A 4382-nucleotide genomic window follows, 5' to 3' on the forward strand; every position below is an offset into this window, starting at 1 on the left:
TGGCTTTTTGGTTTGCACTAAGATTGTTTCCTCTGGTCACCATAGTGAGCGGTGTGCTGGACGTCGCGCCTGCTGCGCGGTGCTGCGCGATGACGTCAGACGCCCTCTTAGATGGATGGAGGCAGCCGCACTCGTGGTGTACTCTGTATGTTATTTAGATAAGTGTATTTTGTATTTTTACTATCTTCATGATGAAAATCATTGCTGATTGAAACGTTGAAGTAAAGACTTTAGGTTCTCTGCAACCTGTTTATTACATTTTATTGGGGAGTGCCACTGCCACTGTTGCTTGCCATATATATATATATATATATATATATATATATATATTATAATTTTTTATATATTTATTAAAGATTAGGTAATTTATATATAATATATATTATACAGTACTTCAGCTCTGCTTTAGTGCTGATACTGTACAGTATTATTTTGCTCTGTACTACAGGGCCTCTCTCAAAATCATGAGGCTGTAGACTGCTCTGTGTATCAGTAACTGGCCCAGGTTTTCTATTCCTTTTTATATGTATGATGATCGCTTCTCAGCTACGACCATGTGTAGTATCTGTTCTTATCAGTTTAATATATGATTTGCCCCTATCTGGGGGCCATATATTAATTAATTTTACAACAGGGTGATGGAACAAGAGTTTGCTCTGTCCACTCCACACATCAATTAGAGTATATCTCTGTCCAGTGTGGAGTGTGTGTTTTTATCCCTCCCAATACTAGGCTGTAGGGTCTGGTCTCTCACCTGAACTATTTTCCATAGGCTAGGAGTTCTTCTCCGCCTTCCATGTGAGCACATGAAGCATTCTAGTTTTATGCTGTTATCATTCTGTAAGTCTAAAGCTTTGTGCACACGGAGCGACTTAACGATCAGACAACGATCAGATGATAGTTGTCTGATCGTCCTGCATGTGCTAGATCGAACATGCAGCAACCCCCCAACTACTATAGCGACCCGCGATCAATGATCGCAGATCCCTATAGTAACAGGCTAACATGGTCAATATCGACCATGTTGGCCTGCATGCACAGGCGAGGGTCGATATCTATATCATCCATTTGTGCCCTCGCATCGACCATTGTTTGGTTGTTTGAGGGGGCCAAATCAGGATGATATGAACGATAATAATATAAAGATATTGTTATCGTTCATATTGTCCTGTTTAATCGTACCGTGTGTACACAGCAATAGACTGCGGTATCTTGGTGTGACCACTAATGTTTCCAGTAACAACTCTCCTAGTTTTTAAGACAGGGTGAGGCTTTTACTGATTCTATTCCAGTGTACAGACAAGGTTGTAAAGCGTATGGTCATAGGTTCCATAGGTTGACTATCGGTGCTCTACATGCATGAGGATGTTGGCAACGTTAAACACAAGTCCGTTAAGTCCACCTGCAAGTGACCAAGTGGTCCCTGGTCACTTGCAGGTAAGAGTTTGCTCCATCTTTCTAAGCAGGTGCTCTTGTCTCTGATCCATTTAGCAGAGTAACAGGCTCACTGTGCAACAGTGCGCTCTTAAACTAACACCTTAACGCAGGGCTTGACAAATTTTTCTAAAATCTAGGAGCCAGGATGAAAGTGTAAGAGTCAGACCACTGTCCGCACCAAAAAATTACAGCAGTGAGTGAGGAGAACAGCTCTGTGTTATGCAACTGTTATACACACTATACTAGTCCACAAAATGGTCACACATTGAATGGATACAGTAAAACAAAGGCCCCCTCACTGCTCTGCACAGATCCACCCCCCACCCTCCAGTAATAACGGGCCACATTTCCCATAAAATAATGGTGCAGGGAAAATAGAACAAAACCCCCTCCCCTCTTGGTCACACCACTATCCCTCTGAAGCCGCTCCCACTAGCGCACGCAGGGGGGTTTTCTGAGTACCTAGAAACCCCCCTGCTCGCCGATCCATTGCTGCAGCTGACCGATATGAGGAGGCAGCTGTGTCAGTAACGCGGCACATGCCTCCTCCTATCGAGCGGTTTCCAGTGTGTGCCGCTGGAGTTTGGGTCCGGGCAGCGCTGGGCTCTTCCAGGTGGCTCAACCGCTGCCCGGACCATGACCAGTGGAAAAGCGGCGGCGTGAGATCACAGGTCACGCCCACCGCGTCGCCGTCACGCCCGCACAGTGCTCCCTGCTGCGCAGGGAGAGGTTCTTCATGGCAGGCTGCCGTTGTACCCGCTTCCACGGCTGAGGTGCAGGGAGCACCTTTCTCTGCCATGGACAGGTAGGGCCAATATAATTTATAGCCAGTGTGGTTATGTTTTTTTTTTTTTTTTTTATGTGGGAGTAATGTATTGTTTTGCCATCTGTGGGGACAATGCAATCTTTTATTTAATGTGGGGGGAAATGTGATTGTTTCTTATGTGGGGATATTTTTTTTTGGTGGAGGGGCGCATCTTTAATAAAATTATGTGTCAGCAGTGTTTATATGCAGAGGTGTGTGTGTGGTGCGCGTGGCTGAGGGCTGCTCTAAAGGTTTTAAAAACTCTGGCACGTAGGTAACCATCTAGGTTCACTAATGGCAGTACCTGCCCAATGCATATCCAATCTACTACAGTAAAACAAAATAAGTGTGTGTGTGTCTTACCATAAAAATAGCCCTGTGTAAATATATATATATGGGGCGTGGCTTGGTGATGTCATGACGGCGTGACGCTGCCGCGATCTGAGTGAGGTCTGAGTTAGGAAGCTGGAGCCGGGACGCGATCACCGCTAAACACTGCTGAGTGAGCCAAACTTTGCTGCTAATATCTAAGCTGCTGGCGCTGCTCCTGGGCCCCGGAAATCCCGCGATTATTGATGTTATTTGTATGCTGATTGCTGGAAACTTAGATGCAAGTTTTTTATGTGTGCTGTAATTAAGGAATTTTACTATACTGACTGTGGTGCGCACCGTTCTTCTCCTTCTTTGACCATATATATATCTATATATCTATAGATATATCTATAGATATATATATATATATATATATACTGTAATGTATGGAAACCCCCCCCATAAAAATCCTGCGTTTGCCCCTGGCTCCACAATCCCTGGCCACGCATAGAACCTACTACCGGAGAGCTCTATGCAGCCAGAGATCGGAGACAGTAGACAGCCGACTCAGTAGACTCAGCACTCACCATTGTTAAATCACTCACAATAATATATGAATATATAATGGGGTTTTGGTTCATGGATTGATCAATGCATTTAATCCTGCAGCCCACATCATGGGACCCCACTTCTCTGCAGTCCTACACTATCTGTCATACTTATGGAAACCTGGTAGCTGCTATCACAGAGTTTAAACTGAAAAAATGTTAGCTGATTTAAAGCTCACCTGCCAGCTAATGGTTTTTAAAGGCAAGACAGTCACCAAACATAGCTTCTATCATACTACCAAAAAGGCAGCTAAACCAAAACCCCATTATTTATTTAAAAATGTCTGACTTTATTTGGTTAATTTTCAATTAACCCTTTTGTGATAACCGCTTTCTCATGCACCCCTGTGCAAGCTCATTTATAATAACCTGTGTCAACTGCCTTTTTGGTAGTATGATAGAAGCTATATATACAATTTCATTATATGTGACTTATGTAAGTTCTGCTGTGTGTTATACTGCCTTTTTATTTCTGAATGACTGTCAGAACTATCACTGCTATTTATCCTCATAACCCTCTGCTACAGGTGTGTGGGTTGTTTTAGGGGTGAACACTGTCACATTGTATTTCATTGCATATCATTACCTTTATGTCTAAATATAAGGAGAAGCAGGAGGCTGAAGCCCCTGTGCTGCTTTCATTTATGGCTTGTCAGACGGGCTTGTCCCCTCAGGATTTCATACATGATGGATTGTGTGGTCGCTGTTATAAGGAGCCACCACATCATTCCAACCTACCAGCTCCTGGGCAGGAACCACCTTGGGCTTCCTTTTCTCAGGTTATGGCGCAGGTTGTGAACCATTTATCTACACCCACGCCAACCCCTACTTTAGGGTACCCTCAGCAGCTACAACCTGCTATGTTTATGCATCCGTCCTGGATGTATATTTATGCCCACTCAAGCCAGGCTCTGTCTCCTACTTCATTTTAGCAAATGCTGCAGGCAGGATGGTAGTACCTAAAACCAGAAGGCGGTCGGCTGCTTCTTATTAGTCCATCCAGCCTGTAGATTCTGATGTATCTTAAGATGAATTTGAAGAGGTACAGGGCTCCTCTCATGAGTCTCTCTCAGGAAAGGAGGACCATCTGGTAACAGTGGATGTTCCCTCCTTGATTAGGGCAGTCAAAATTATTTTAAACATAGATAGTGAAGAGCCAGCACCTAGGAAGGCTTCGGTGTTCAAGCGCCAGAAAGTCATTAAGGCTGAGTTTCCCAAAT

At 44.0% G+C, this 4382-nt stretch overlaps 1 pseudogene; it reads left to right on the forward strand.

The window, feature by feature from the left end:
• Nucleotides 1-534: 534 nt before the first annotated feature.
• On the forward strand, nt 535-712 carry LOC148511372 (U2 spliceosomal RNA; annotated as a pseudogene).
• Nucleotides 713-4382: the final 3670 nt, after the last annotated feature.

This window comes from Taudactylus pleione, unplaced genomic scaffold (assembly GCF_031769625.1).
Source record: "Taudactylus pleione unplaced genomic scaffold, aTauple2 ptg000309l, whole genome shotgun sequence".
Classification (NCBI taxonomy): domain Eukaryota; kingdom Metazoa; phylum Chordata; class Amphibia; order Anura; family Myobatrachidae; genus Taudactylus; species Taudactylus pleione.